Below are 16,356 nucleotides of genomic sequence, written 5' to 3'. Positions count from 1 at the left end.
TTTGTTTCTCAAACAACATTTCTTATATTATACAACATTTTCTTAATATTATCAGTTGAAATAATCTAAAGATAAATGTATATAATATATTCAATTATTTATATTTATTTTTTATATTGATAAAACTTGTGTAAAGATAAAATGTTCTTAGTGCACTTTTTATTTATTGCATTTTTTCAATCTCATAGCTTAAAAAGGGGGATCAGTTATTGCAGTGAGTTGAACTCCAGAACTAGATCAGCCTGATTCTTAAATGAATCATTCAGACCAAAGTTGTTTACTTGATCAACTGTTCCATTCCCTGACAAATCAGATTTTGCTACCATGGAAGTTATACTTCTTACCTGTACATGCATTATACCATTTTTTAAGCTTGACAGACCCAGTATATTTTCAATATACTGAAAAGTGTTTAAACATTTTGTGCTCCACAGAGATAAAGTCATACAGATATGGAATGACATGACACAAAGTGAGTATATGATTATTGTGTGCTTTAAGAATAGCAAAAAATTTAGAAATGTTTAAGTAGATTTTTTTTAAATGTTGGAATTACTATAATTTTGTAATTTATATATAGACTTTATCAGAAGTCTCTTCTGACCATAACACCTTCAGACCCAACGGCCACCTTTTTTTTTAAATGCACTACAAACACACCAATGAAGTAGAGAAAGAAAAGAAGCAGCGGAAAAAAAGCAAGTGAAGACAAACCCCGGCTGATGGTTAGGACAAAGATGGCAGGTATACGGTGCATCCAGTGGAAATGAGGAAGAACAAAGGGGAAGAGGAGGAGGAGGTTTTGCACCCTGTTTTTTCAGCCCTCTCTCTGGTGTCACACACGTCACAGGCTGAGGAGGAGGGAAGCAATCAATGATTTAAACAATAATGCAGCTCTCTGTATTCCCTGTCACACTCTCGCCTGCTTGCCGCTTCGAGGACTGTCACACACTGTCTCTGCCTCGACAGCTTATCTCCGGCATGCTGCTACTCCATCTTGTAGCTGTCCGCCAGTGTCCTCACTCACTCTCTCCAATCCCTTTCTCCCTCTCTCTCTCCTACATCCTCTCCATCGTTCTTCCTACCTCTCGTTCTCTCTCCCTTCCCGACTGTGTTACTCACTCCTGGTTAATACACTGTGTCCCTATCTCACGCTGTCGCTCCATTCCCTCTCGCGCTCCTTGTGGAGTGGCAGGGCCAGCAGCCCGGCACAGTTTTAATGGATTGTTTTCAGAAGGTAAATGTGGAAGTTCTTTGGCTGATGCAGCTGGCCTTCTGTAAGACGTACATACTAAGAAGCCCGAGAAGACAAGTGGACAGGAACTCTCTCTCTCTTTCTTTTCCACTGGCCCCGTACCCATTTCCTTCTGCCTTTTCACACACTGCGGCTCTAGCTTAAGGTATCAGCTTAAATTAAACCAACGGGACAAACAAATTACATCTGTCACCTCTGGTTTGCATGGACTTGACAGGAATTCAATGAAGGCTGCCGTGTTTGTTTGGTGGAGTTCTAATCACACTTCAGTGATGGCTGCTCCAATCAAGCACTTGGATAACAGACTTGCTCTTCCACTGCTAAAGTTCAAATGTTACACTGAGAACCTGTCTGTAACCTATATGTGGAAAAAATAGGAGCTTTTGTGAATCGATGTCGCAATAGCGAAGCTGTGGCCAGACGTGTGGCGGTGTGTCTCCGGGGAGTGCTAATCTTGGCGTCATCAGTCATGACGCTGAAGTTCGGCTGAACTAGGGGTGAAGGGTCAAGCCCATCGGCCTGATGACATCCCATCCCTGCAGCTCCCAGCATGCAGCTAGTTTAAGGCTATCAGTGGGACAGTTGGAGTTAGAGCAGCTCATTATGGGCTTTTGACTGCAGTTGCCGGAACCACTGGGAGCAGATGCGCAGAATAACGCCGAAGCTGCGACAGGCCCGTAATGGAGCCGAGATGCTGAGCGCAGGTGATACATGTCCTGTGAACTCAGGAGGTGTAAGACGATATTGGAAGCCCACCGCTGCTGCTCCAGAGATCTGCCCAGATCACAGGCTTCTTTTTAATACGACCCCCACACGACAGGGAAGCACAAAACCTAGCTCTAATTGGCACGGTCATTCATTTCCCATTCAGATTGTTGTTTCGCTGCAATTCTGTTCTTTTTCTTACAGATCTGAAATAGTTGGACCTCAATGTATCCAGCCCAGTTTTTCTCTCCATTGCTGATAACGAATTGAAGAATTTGGCATCAGTCAGCTAGGGTGTAGGATGGACCTGTCATGGCCGCTGTGAGCCATAATAACATGCTGGGCTGGCAGGTGCAACAGATTGTCTCTCTTTAATCTCTCACAAAACAGACCGAATGCTCTCTGCAATTGTACCGCCCTATTCTGCAGGTCATAGGTCAAAAGGTTACCACTTTATAAAAATAATTGTTTTAGCATTGCCTGTCTTTGACATGTGCTGATCATCTCCTTTATTTAAACGTAATGGAACGATAAATACCGAATTTGCTTTCAGCTTGAATGGGATTGGGAACATTAGACAAAAGAGCCGTTTAAACTGGATTAAAACAAAGATGGACTAGAATGCGGTTGAAGCAGTTAGAATTGATTATTGAAGAATGGTAATAGGTGATCAATAGTTAATATGCAATTTTATGCTTTAATAAGGGGCATTAATAACGTGGAAGAAAGGTGTGTGTGTCAGTGTTAATGAAGCTCAATGACCTGCATTGACTGCCCCTGTTCAGCCATTTCTTACCCGGAGACCCTCTTTAGAACCACTGCTTCCTACTTTCTAGGGTCAAGCTATGTTTACACATCTAGCGCTGAAGATGCCCTCTTTAAAAATACATGAACAACAAACATCCCTTTTCTTGCCTGTCTTTATCCCTCAGATGCTCCTTCATTCATGGTGTCCAGCTCCATCTGCCCTTATTTGATGAGGCCAGTTAAACGGTGCGAGAGGAAATGGAAATTTGGGACAAAGCCCACTGTTTTTCCAGGGGGACTAATATGTTGTGGGTCAACATCAAGGCTTGGTTCACAGCGCTGTCTCTATCTCAGGCCGTTGGACCCATGGTGCAGTGCCTGATAATGGTCCCCCATGACGCAGCTCCATAATAAAGCCCATTTTGACCCCACTCATCCTGTGCTAAATGGCTATATGGACATAAGTCCAGGTTTTGTTTACACAGTGGTTAACATGAGCGTCGCACTATCATTCATTAGCTGGGAGGTTGTCCACATATTTGAATGCCATTTTTGGATGGAAGCACCCAATTGTGAAAAAAAAAATCACTGGAATTGTTTTGTTTTTTTCAGACTATTTCTGAACTAAATTGTCAGACATTATGTTGCTCCCAGATACAACTCAATGGCTAGCAATCATGGAATTCATCTGATCATTTTGTTTACGCTCTTAACCTCAATTAACGAAATACATTTATAAAATGGCTGTCATTTCCATTTCACATAAATTTTGGAAGGGACAGTTTTGTTCACCCAATCTAATGGTGACATAATTGCAACTTGCTTATTTTTTGATATTCCAACACAGCTATTGTCTGCATTCAAAATTTGAATTGAATCATCTAGATGTAGGGCTGTTCCGATCACGATTGTCCGATCATTAATGCGTATCTCGTCAGTAAAGCCGGTTCTCTAATCAGCGGTAAATTCCCTCAGGTGCGTGATTTCACATAGAGCAGCTGTTACTACACAGAGCCGTTGTTAACTGAGAAGATGCGCAAATAAATGCTGAAAATGAAAGTGGATTTGCGCAGCCCTATCTAGATGCATACAAATGTTAAAGTTTATTGTTCCCCGAATCATTTAGATGTTTCCTAATTGTACAGATATCATGAAGTAGGCTGTTATATTTGTGCCTATGAAGTTACAAAAATATAAAACAACTGACAATGTGTCAGTTTAAATATTCAAAGTAACTTAAAATATTTATTCTGTTCAAAGCTTTTCTTTAGGACTAATTAAACCCAAATTTAAATAACTTGTGGTTTGTTCAATGTGACATTACACAGAAGTGACAAAATGAGATACAATTGCATCATTAAACAAACGAGCCCTCAGGATTACAGCAAAAACACTAGCACAAGGACAAACCCTTAAACAGGACATCCATCAATCTAACAGGATCAATTTTCCAAAGGTCTCTGGATCAGGGATAAAGGAACGAGGGGTTAATCTCCAGAAATCATGTTCTTATTAATAACAATTTTTCAAATATCTAAAGCCTGTGAAAGAGTAACTAAAAAACTAATCAAAAGTGATGGCAGATCCTGCTTTTTTTCAAAATGCAACTATAAAATCTTGGTTGCTTTGAGTGTTAGCCTATGTTCATGTGGGCTTGTTTTTTGATCTACTAATATTTCTGGACACGTTTTTCTTTCAATGCGATTTCCTTATAGCCACGATCAACAAATTATATGGCGCCACCGAATCATAAGAACCCCTTGCTTTGTACGTCAAACTAAGAAAGCAACAGCATCTGATATTTCTGGAACAATTCAATGTGCAATTACTGTTAATTTGTCCTGACGAAATCATGTGAAAGCACTTGTCTGCTGAACTTAACGCTGTATGAGAATATTCATGTCTTTGACTTTCCACACTTAGAAGATAATTATTGTTATTACCATCACGGTTGAGATCACTCCACAAGGACATGTCAAGACAGTTAAAATCCACACAAGCATACGCGTGCTACACAGCAAAACGCAAAATGTCTCGTTATCACCTTCAAAATGATTATCAATTATGTCCTAGCGTGTTTCCCGCCGAGAACACAATGTTTTATTAGTATAATTACTCCCCCTCTGCTGTCGTTTAGATTCATATATTTATAACCCGTGCAACTTTATTGATTTTACCATAAGGCTGCATCATTTCTGCACCATAAACAGATCCGGGCTTTCTAAACAGAACAACAGGGTTTAGTGTAAAACACAACCGTGTTGACAGGATGTATGATTAGCTGTGCAGGGGTTTGAAAGGGCCGCATGGCAGACATAAAAGACAAGCTTTTCCTTTCAGAAGCAAATAAAGGGACACAAAGTGGACATCACATTGAATCATGCTCAAAGTCAGAGGTGGCGGCTTGGCGTGTCGTTGACCAATCTCACTCGCTCTGAGCGCACTCATAATCCTACAGGAAACCACTGGAGCTGATGTGACATATATGCTGGACGCACACAAACACAAAGCCCCTTATTTCACTCTTGGATGTGGTTAAGAGAGATATAAGAGGGCTGGAAATTCACTCTTCGATGTCGCACCCAGCCACGTTTTTAGACTTATTATTGCAGACTGTTATTCAAACAGAGTTATTCAAGGACGGCCCTGTGTACGAGTACAGCCTCGACACCCCTTGCAAGGGACCTTAAAGCATTCGAGACAGCCATCTGATAAGGCAATTAGTGTAATATATGGTCTTGATTTGATTCATATTAGCCTCACATGATTTAGTGTGCACAGTCTGCAGAAGAGCTAAGATCCAGACAGCATGTCCCATGCCAGAGTTGATTTAAATGTCTATCTATGGAGTATATCCCAGAGTACTGGGGTTGTTGGTGCTGGGGCGGCACAATAAACAACGATCTAAAGTGGCAGTTGATAATCTAAATTCAAAGTGATGGCAAACCAAAGAAGAGTCTTGTCAGATAAAGCATATGTTTTTGCTCTTTTAACTCAGAGCCTGTGATGATGTTCATTGTCGGAGTATGTGAGTTTGGGCTTTAGTTTTCTTTTTTGCATTCGTAATCATTTATATATTTGGATTACCACATTAAATAAATTGTATTTAGATTTGAGTCAACAACAGAATGATAATAATGACAGCAAACTTCATTCGTTATCCAACAGGGTTGACTCAGATGTACATTGCACTGTCATATAAATTATTTATGGAAGGGTGAATTTATGGCCCTGTCTGGGCAGGCTGCTAAATCTGAATGGCCAAATATTGAGATTTTAGTGCTATGCTTTTAAATCACCCTTTGATTTGTCTCTGCTTGTTTGTCAGTGGCTTTGTGCTTCAGGTCATGAGTGGCATTTGCTTGTGTGGCCCCTAATTGCTGAGTCCAAGTCAGACAGATGAGTGTTGAAGCCTGGCACTGAGAATAGAGTTGGTGTGTGTGTGTGTGTGTGTGTGTGTGTGTGTGTGTGTGAGAGAGAGAGAGAGAGAGAGAGAGAGAGAGAGAGAGATGATAACACCCCTGATAAAATATTGTTACCAGTACAACATAGAGTGCTATAGATTATAACTATATAATAAGATATGAATAGACTCACTGGATCCCTTCAGACCCTTTATCAAGGGTATTAATATAATATAATATAATATAATATAATATAATATAATATAATATAATATAATATAATATAATATAATATAATATAATATAATATAATATAATATAATATAATATAATATAAAAGTTATGATATAAAAATAATATAACATGATGATTTAAATTGTAAAATTAAAATTTTATAACTTAAAAAAAACAGAACTAGTCAAATAGCTTTTACATTTCAGCTTCATAGAAAACAAATAAATAAACAAATTATTTTTCTGAAGTTTAAATAAAGACTTTTTTTACAAGAAAATACTATTTCTGTTTTCTACTTCAAAATTTCACAATCAATTCAATGTGCTACTTGCCTTTTTTAATTCTTTGTACAAATTTACTAGCAATTTTGGTAACACTTGACTCAAAGTAAAATTTAAGGGTAATGCATTATAAAGGGTTATTAAAGGCTAAAATTGTTTATAATGTGCGTTGTAATATATTATATCTGTTATAATGTATTACCATGCAATCACAATTAGTCATGAGATTGTACAATGCATTATAAGGTACATTACAAGGCATAATTAATGCATTAAAACTACCTTTTAATGCATTGCACATAAAGGCTTCAAGCAATTTCTAAGTGAAATTTGTTAAGTAAATCCTACACCAAACTATTTTCAGTGTGATATTATAGAGATCAGCCAGGCCTGAATGGAAATATATGAACTTGCTGTCTTTTTAATAAACAGTCATTTGATGTAAATTTGTGATTATGACATCAGCTGGCTTTTTTCATTGACAATCAGAGCAACGTCACTTATTTCCTTCATTGAATGGCCAGACCGAACGTTCAGTTTCTTAACAACGCTGGGCTGTATCATTTCCCAACTAATGGAGCAGCAAATGGGATAACAAGGCCCTCTAGATTTGTAGGCTGTCTCTGAAATTAGCACATTTACGAGCTCTGTCTAAATTAAACAAATCATTGATTTTATGTAGGGGAGTTATAGCACCATATTCTGGAGCTGAGTCTCTGAGAAACTTGAGAGCAATCGGGTTTCCCTGCTTGTGTTGTCTCACTTTCCCTTCATTCCTGATGCTGTTTCCTGTTAAGAGAGAAGAGAAACAATCTCTCACCCCCCAGGTACTCGATGCCACACCACCAAGAGGAAACAAAGCCTCCGCTCCTCAAACGAGCGAAAGCTGCGTGTCCCCCTGTTAGAGTGTGACACACGCCGGGCCTTGCCTTTAGTTAAATATGAAAGCGCCGAGCGTGCGTGCATGTGTGTGGGTGTGTGTGTATTTGGAGAGAGTGACTGCCAGGACTCACAGAATCAGCTGCAGAACCATTTTTAGAGCTCTCGTTTCCCTTTCTCTCCCCGTCGCCTTTGATCATGTAGCACTGTCTACAGTATGAATGCTTACGCGCTCGCTCTCCCTCTCTGTCTTTCACTCTCTCTGTTCTTTTGTGTGTGTTTGTGCATGTGTGTATAGAGTCATCGCAATAGATCCATTGAGAGTGATGGGTGTCCTCGGGTTCAGATTTAGATAAGAAGAGAGGCCTTGTGTAATTTTGGTAAAAAAAAAAAGCCAAGCGGCCCATATCAGTTTTCTTTTGGGGTGAATCTTCTTCTTGACACCTAGAGTACAGGAAATGGTTGACAAGAGAAATTTAATGACTTGTTTTTTTTGTAGGAATCTCAGTGTGACATATTCATCTGCCATTTCTATTTTCTAATTTATACTCATTTCTACTTAAAAGTGTTTAAAGGGCTAGTTCACCCCCCCCCCCCAATAATAATAAAAACAAATAAAAAAGAAGATATTTTGAGAAATATCTTAATGTTTTTTGTTCATATAATGAAAGACAAAAAATTAAATGTTAAATATCTTCTTTTATCTTTGAAAGAAGAAAGCCATACAGGTTTGAAACAACATAAAGGTGAGTAAATGATTACAGAATTGTCTTTTTTCGTGAACTATACCTTTAAATTTCATATCAGACTGGCTAAAACATCTAATTTCTGAATCCTGTTTATACTTGTATTTACTGAAGGGTGTTTAAAGCGATAGTTCACCCAAAAGTGAAAAACGATATTTTGAAAATGTTTTTGTTCATATAATGAAAGTAAATAAAAACTGGACCACAGTGTTCTTTGAAATATCTTGTGTTTCACAAAAATCTGTCAGTCATATAAGTTTGGACATGAGGGTGAGTAAATGATGACAGAATTTTCATTTTTGAGTTAACTATCTCTTTAATTTTCATATCAGACTGGGGGTAACATGTTTGTTTTTGTCAGGTGAAAAGGAAAGTGATCCTTAGTTCTGATTGGTTTTCATTCATATTGTAACTGTCAGTCATTTCTACAGCAGCCCCATTTCGCTTGTCCATTACATTCCCTTTTTTAAAAATATTTTAAAAAAGTAATCTACTCGTGGAGACAGGCTCAGTGACAACAGCGTAATCTTCGGTTACAGTCCAGGAATACAGCATTTAATTTACCAGCTCTTAGCATGAGCACTTCCAAGTGCTAAGTGACAGAAATGAATAGCCATCTGAAGCACATGGCTGACATATGCTAATGAGGAATCTGTGCCGAGGCCCCATTGTGTGGGACATCTCGCTATAGGTCCTCTGGTACCCGTTTCACTGAGAACACAGTTGTAAAGGTAATAATTAAGACCTGACTGGTGTGTTGAAGAGATGTCTCTGTTATTACTGCGACCGTCCTGCCTCAACAAGGGTCCCTCAATTATCATTGTACTCTGCATTAAAATGACATCTGAGAAGTCAAAATCACTCAACATTAAATGAACATGTGATGTTTAACTTCCCTTTTGAACGGTGATGATTTTTACCCCTCTTCTGTGTTCACATGGACGTGGAAAGAATGACAAACGAGCCCTGAAAGCAATAAAAAGAACACTTATCAGGCCAGATTAACAACGTTAAGTATATATATATATATATATATATATATTTTTTTAAACACTTGATTAAGCTGTTAATATCTTTTTATCTAAGTTCAAACATTTTCTGCATTGGTCACTAAAAGAAGGATGCCAAATAGAAAGCAGATCATTTACACTCGGATGAAGCTCTCTCAACTTTTATATCGACTGAAGTGTAGATTTATAAATGTCCCAGCTTTGCTGTGTAATGGATTCAATCAAGTCATAGTAATATGTTTTGTTATTTGATACAGTCCAGAGAGAATGTAAAATAATTTCAATCGAATCAAGAGCTCTAGAAATGGAGGAGAGGATTTGTGCTTAAGCCTGGTAAAAAGAGCTGTCATCAAAGCACTTCACCAATCCACACCAGTCCATTTAGAGACATGTTAAGAGACTGAGGCCCGAAATTTGATTTTGAATGGAAAGGGACCTTGGACATGGATGGGCTTTTTCCTCCCCTGTTTCACTCATGCTTTAACGGAGGTCATTAGCAATACAAGAGAGTGCTAATGTAATGCAGTAATGCACATGTATGGCTACTGCCCTCCCATCACCCCAACATTGCAGTCCCTCCTATTACTATGGTCTGGGAACACACACAACAAACTTGCTTTACTGACATATTTTTTAAAAAATTAATAAAATACCATATTATTAACAAAGCGAGACTTTTGTAAACTTGCGCTTCATATTAGCTCTCTCTACTCTTAAGTTTAAACAAAGTGTAATTACAGCTCTGTCCAGCAGGTGGATTTCTGCGTAGTGTCAAATCATAGGAGTCTGTTTGAACGTTTACTAATGTACTGTCATTTAGTTTAAGTAAAACTGTAGAAATAATAACACAGAAGCTTATATATGTTCGTTGTCATTTTGTTTAATAAAAAAAACGCATGGTTTCCGTTTTTTTTTTTTTTTTTTTAGTAAATGTTATCGAGCAATTCGTCGTACTTATTCAACTTCAGTAGGAGGTATGTGCACAAATAAGCAACAAGTACACTAGAATTACTTTTTACAGAATGTAAACACACTTATATGGACTAAAAATAGCTGAACATAAACTCGCGAGCAACCCGGCGCGCGCGATGGGACGCTGCACACTTACCTATTTCTGAAAAGACCTGGCGCATTGTTGAAACGTCTTTTGTTTTGCCGTGGACTTCATTTTCCAGGTCTTCTAAATTGTGAGGAGAGACGATAATTCATTCCGTGCTCACAAAACAGCCACTGAGATCCCCCACGGGAGCGTGGAGAAGGGGGGTCAGGGTCCTCAGCGCGCGAGGAGGAGAGAATGAATGTCAGTCAATGAGCGAACCTGGCGCTGAGCGGCAGCACTGCACCTCCAACACTGTTTCCACCTCTGAGCAAATCTCTGCCTATCGTTTCTGCTTTGCTACTGAACGCAGACTCGTTCTCATCGGTACATGCGACTGATACAACTCTCAACCCAAGACACGACCCGGAAAACTGTCTGACGCGCGGCGACCGTCTCGCATTCTTTCCTCGAGGTGCGACTCTGCTTTGCTTCGCGGTGATCTTCGCTCGCCTGTTTCGAAAAGTTTCAGTTGTGGGGATAAAAGGACTGCTAAATCTTCCAAGGGATTTTTTTAAACAACGTAAGTGCTCTGAATGTCTTGACAAAGATAGTGGGAACGCGTCTACTGTTTCTGTGTAGAAATCTAGTTTTATCTGACTGTTTAATGAGTGACCTCGAGTCTGATTTAACGCGCCCTAACGTGGCTGTGTCTTGCTTCGGGATAGCACGGCATTTGTTATTGTTGTTGTTTGCTTTTTGTTGTGTGGAAATTGAGTTAAGGTGATGATGCGCGACTTTATAATTTCATATCAATAGATCTCCTATCAGATACCATGTTTCGCTCGCGCGTAATGGCTTGATTGCGGCTATAATTTTGACTCTTTATGGCTTTTCTTGTGGAAGTGTTACTGAACTCCTAAAACATTTCAGCAGCTAACTTTGCTTTGACATCAGTCCCTGGTGTTAAAGTTTGCTGAAACTGACTTCTTGTTAACTGACTGGAATGCCATACTTCTCAGAATGTGAGAAACACGTATTACGCTTAAAAGATGTCTACATATCGTTAACAAATAAATCATTATGACCCTAAACAATCTTGTCTATCACGGCGCAACGTTTCAAAAATGCCGGTATATAAAAACTCTAATTTAATAGTTGTTATCTTGCACAAGCGCTTTCTAATGTCGTGGGAAATTAGGCAGGTCAATGAAATACTAGTGTTTTTGGTTGATGGAGCAAAAGGGGAACTTGTTATAATGATACCCGTAATAATGTGCGCGTGTCTGCGGCCACCCACGAGTATAACATGCTTGTGTGTGATGTTTAGTGCGTTAACCTTTAATAACTAAACGTTATCAGTGCAGACCGGGCTTTAAAACCAGCTTCTTGTGTAGTTCAGTTACGCTCTCAACTAATTTGTGACTGGTATAGTGGACGTGAGAACTGCTCCTGTGAGTGAAGATTTTACTATTCCATTTATAGTCCTCACTATTTATAGTCTGTAATCAGTGCGGGAATTAATGCGCTCGAGACCAATGTTGCGGATCATTTATATTTTGTTCTCAAGCCACAATAGACATTTGGCCTGCGCTACACTCTTTTATTTTTCTTCTCTGTATCTGCGCATGTGTGTTAATTGAAAAAGAAATGTTTAGTGTTAAATTGATCTGTCAACATTGGTTTTTAAATAAGAAAACTATAGGCCTACTCTGAGCAGTTAGTTGGATAGCACTTATAACGGGATCGAATCCGTGCAGTAAGGAAACAAGTTGCAAGGAAACACCTGTTTGTATGGGTCAATACAATTTACACATCACATACGGGAGTGTTTCCGCTGTGCTCATGAGTTGTTAATAGAATTTCCAAAGAAAATTCTGGGCAAAGCTCTCAGATTAAAACTTGTAACCTACGACTTATTATTTTAATTTATATTCTCCACAGTGTCATAAAAACATTCTCGCGTTGCTTACTTAGATTATAATTATTATTATTATTTGCAGTTTGCAATAATTTGAATAATTCTACTAACGCATCATTTGTAGTCTGTTTTTTTAACAACATAGTTGTTTTAAATTGTATTTTTATTAACAAAAATAAATATTAGAAAAATAAAAATAAGCAAACACAATAAAACACTTGTCTTCAATTCTACAACTTAAAAGGAGCATTTTTGCGTAATAGTTTGTTTACATTGATAGGTCTGTTTAATCTATTTAATATTTTCAGTGCTTGCACAGGGCTACATGTCTAAACAGCCTGTAATTCTCCTTAGTCTTTTTCTTCTTCACAGTCACATCAATTATTTATATTTAGGGTGACAGAATACATTCGTTGTTAAGTAAATAGCCTCATTAATTTCACATATTTCATTTGTGAATTTTCATTTGTTAGATGGAGTTTATTAGCTAATTATTTTGTTCCAGTATTATCAACGGCCTTGAGCAGTAAATATGAAACTATTTTGCACTTTACAACTGTGAATAGCCTATATTGCAATTGACTCGGATTATTATTTATAACTTTATATTTTATATTTACAAAAACAATATCTGGCACTCCCAAATCTATATTAATTTATTTTATTCGTTCTTTATTTTTAAAAGGTTATAGCCTGCAGGACAGGAACGCGCTTTCATTTAGACTGGCCGAATCATTTTTCACTATTACACGCTTAATTTGCTCGATATTTAATTGTAGATTTTTAGTCATAAATCTTTATTAGTACACTAAATGTTTCATTTGGCCGTGTTTATGATTACACAGATATTTAAATGGCATTATGTGTTTTTTTGTTTTTGTTTTTTTTTTAATCTCGGAAATAGCATTACATAATGAAATTATGGTCCTCAAAGATTACAGTGTCTTTTAAGATGAGTGTGTTAATTGATATTTGTACTGGAGCAAGCAGGGCCAAAAATCACTTGAGAATGTTAAATTAGATTAAATAATAAATAGAAGTAATGGACAGTGAGATACGGAGCCTTGTGTAATCCACTATAGGCTGACTTCAATGTTCATTTGAATTATTTTTTAATTAATTTTCATTCTAATCATATATGAATGATTATGCAAAACATCTGTTTGAAACATTTAGATCTCTTAAGTAGTCTAAAATGTATTAGTATGTTTTTTTTTAATCCATTTGATCAAAATTATGGGGAAAAAGCAAATTAACCGAATTAAATCACTGCACCCTGTTGCGCTCCTGCATCCAAAACTTCAACGTCGCATTTCTATTCATTCTGGCTGATCTAAAGTTTAGATCCCATAAACGTGTGAGTTTATTTATTTATTTGCCCCGACTTATTTAACAAAATAGGTAGGTTTGAGTCCCAATGAGACAGCAGGCTGGAAGAAAAGTAGATGCAAAGATGGAAGAGGATGGAAGAAAAGTAGCAGATGATTTATTCGTCAGCGTTTCGATTTTCAGCCCTGCGTTTTCTGTTCTGTCCTTTTCAGCGCCGATGTCAGTCGCTATTGCTTCTCATTGATCCCGGTGCAAAGTGAGAAGTGAACTAAAATTAATGTCGATTCCAGTAGCCGGATCAATGGCCAGGGTTATTTTAATCTGGATTTGTAGCATTAAAAAAGATCAGGCGCAATCAGACGTTTTCATTCTTGTTAACAATTAGAAGGAGAGGAGAGCATCCTTCCCAAAAGATAACAGCAAGAAGTTCTGCGGCTCTAACTTACAATAATATGTGACTGAGAAAGTCTTTCTGGTTTGGAATCATAAGAAAATTCCACCCGATACCGCGCACTGAAAGTAAATGAAGCAAGCATTTCTCAAATGCAGCTGAGGCTTGATTGGCCTTTTGTCTATTCCATGTTATCGACAAGCGTGCTGTTTCCCAGCGAATTAAACTAGAATTAACCCCGTTAACTCATGCCCACCCGCCCTCATGCATGTTTATGTTTTCACGTGCTAATAAACACTTCACCAAAAGCTCATTTGTCATGCAGATGGTGGCATGATATGGTAATTAAAATAATCTACAAATAACACCACAGTTTGAGCACAGGGAAAGGTCGTGGTCCTTAAAGGATTCTTTTGAATTTGTCGAGAAATATTTAAAATGCGAGTGCGTGACAAGCGTTTGGACGCTTGTATAACGATAAAAATAATCAGGTGTAGTCCTTGGATTGCCTAACTTCACCATGTCCCCTTCCATTATGTTTTGAAGCGTGCAGATACGCCTATTCATGTACCTTTTTATTTAGTGCCGAGGCGGAACATTTGAAATTTTATGGTGAGTGAGATACTTTGTTTGTTAGGCGCCCCAACCGCAGAAAAGCCTTTGAATAAAATCTGCTGCTGCTCAAAGGTTTTTTTTTTCGTCCTCTTTTACTAGATTGTATGCTGTAGCTAACTATATATAGTTTCTTTCTTATTCATAGTTAAGGTATCGTGGCTTTTATTGATGTTTAATTGCTTTTAATGTTTACAGTTTTGTTCAATGGTGATGTTTTTGTCAAGTCTTTTTAACTGATCTTAATTATTTATTTACTAAATTAAATTGATAACTACTACATTAACGCTAATTTAATTAGAATAAATGAGCGTTTAATTAGAATAAACGCATTGACCTTATGATAAACTGTATTTATTTTGTCTCAGTCATTGCAGTGACACTCAACGGGGCGTTGGCTGTGCATGCACTCTTTATTTTGAAGAGCAAAACAGCATACAGATTTTACATTTTTACCATGTATATATATATATATATATATATATATATATATATATATATATATATATATATATATATATATATATATATATATATAATAGTGCAACACATAAGTCCTGTGTGAATAAATATAAAACTTATGGCAAAGAAAACTGCATGTTAAAGTCATAGAGATTTATGTAAGAGTCGAGCTGACTGAAGATTCATTGGCTATGCTAGCTTTGTAGTTTGTTCTTTTTTTATTTACCTAGCTGTCTATTATTTAGATGTGAGTTTTAGAGCTGTAGAATAAGTACATTTTACACTCTCTCTCATAAGGCATTACCAGTGCATTTGCCTGGGATCAATAAGAGTCCTATATCTCTCTGCTTGTCTGAATGTTACTTGGTATCTTCCCACTGAACATTAGTCTAAGAGTGAGACACAGCTCTTCTCACCAGTTTAGAAATGCATATAAATGCCTTTTACATTAGTTATTGGGTTTTATTCTTACAGCAAGAAAATGCATTTATTTTTTATGCACAAGTTTGTGGAAGGATGAGCAGGAAATTAATTTGGTTTTCTTACTCGGTGGAAAATGCTGTGGAACTGAACTTGGAAAAAGAGGCCAACCGTGCTAGTTAAATTAATCTTGTGTTTTATAAGACAGGCCAGCTAACAAGTTCAGGCGGTTTAGTGGCAGACTGCTTCCGCATTGTGCTTTGTTATCTATTATTGATGAGCCCCTGGTTGGTGAACAGTGTGCTCAAACCAGCCGAAATCAAAACAGTGTAAAATCTCCCCTACTTTTTCTCTTGCTCTTGCTCTGTCTCGGTACACAGTGGCAGGCAGCAGTGGACAGCTGTAAGGGCGATGAGGTGGGTGTGTGGTTTGGTGTCGCCTTGGCTTCTTTGCAGTCCAGTCCAGGCTCTGAGCACAGAGGATCCAGACACCTTGCAAATAATCTGGGCTTAGTGAGGAATTAGTTGGCTCAGGTGGGTAGGATGAGACAAACAGTCCATCAGCCCCTGAAATGAATAGGGCAGGCAGGACAGGAAACTTTGAAAATCATTTTGTTCACAATGAATCAATGTTCCCCAGTGCCCACCGCAAAGCTTTATTTGAAAAGCAAATCCTCACTTATTCTGACAGCTCATGCCGTGTGGCACGTTTTCTACGCCTAGAGTAAATCGTGCACATTTTGTCTGGGAGGGAAAAAAAGTTGCGAAAGTTTAGAGGCAGGCCCTTGGTATGCTTATGCAGGCGATAAGATCCAATAAAGCAGTGATTGATTACCACTATTTATTGCTGGGTTTTACTGTGTGTCATACACTGTGGGGAATTTATTTGTTGATAGTGAACTGGAGTGTTGAGGCACAGCTTGTA

The 16,356-nt window shown here is 37.9% G+C and overlaps 1 protein-coding gene across 7 annotated transcripts in view; it reads left to right on the top strand.

Annotated features, from left to right (window-relative positions):
• The first annotated feature begins 10,672 nt into the window (after window positions 1-10,672).
• rnf220a (ring finger protein 220a) overlaps window positions 10,673-16,356 on the top strand; it is a 126,007-nt gene continuing 120,323 nt past the window's right edge. For 2 of the 7 annotated variants that reach the window (XM_059501666.1, XM_059501664.1), the window contains exon 1: window positions 10,700-10,880. The gene's annotated coding sequence lies outside the window, so the exon portion shown is untranslated. Of the gene's footprint in view, window positions 10,881-16,356 lie in introns of all 7 variants that reach the window. The other 5 variants (XM_059501662.1, XM_059501665.1, XM_059501663.1 and 2 more) reach the window with 5 other exon arrangements.

This window comes from Carassius carassius, chromosome 20, assembly GCF_963082965.1.
Source record: "Carassius carassius chromosome 20, fCarCar2.1, whole genome shotgun sequence".
Taxonomy (NCBI): Eukaryota; Metazoa; Chordata; class Actinopteri; order Cypriniformes; family Cyprinidae; genus Carassius; species Carassius carassius.
The sequence above is the reverse complement of the archived record's forward strand: the minus strand, read 5'-3'. Positions and strand labels throughout refer to the sequence as shown.